The sequence below is a fragment of the Acanthisitta chloris genome, unplaced genomic scaffold, assembly GCF_000695815.1.
Source record: "Acanthisitta chloris isolate BGI_N310 unplaced genomic scaffold, ASM69581v1 scaffold20699, whole genome shotgun sequence".
Taxonomy (NCBI): domain Eukaryota; kingdom Metazoa; phylum Chordata; class Aves; order Passeriformes; family Acanthisittidae; genus Acanthisitta; species Acanthisitta chloris.
In genome coordinates, this window is record NW_008691099.1 from 16,997 (window position 1) to 17,228 (window position 232).

Genomic DNA, 232 nt, shown 5'->3' on the forward strand with positions numbered 1-232 from the left:
TGACCCTTGCCCTCTGTCAGTGGAAAGCCATTCCCTGTGTCCTGTCCCTCCAGGCCCTTGTCCTAACTCCCTCTGCAGCTCTCTTGGGAGCCCCTTTAGGCACTGGAAGGCTCTAAAATCCCAGAATCCCAGAATGGTTTGACCCAAAAGGCCCTCAAAGCTCATTTTTTATTCCCGCCCTGCTCCGGGCAGGGACACCTCCCAGTACCCGAGATCGCTCCGAGCCCCATCC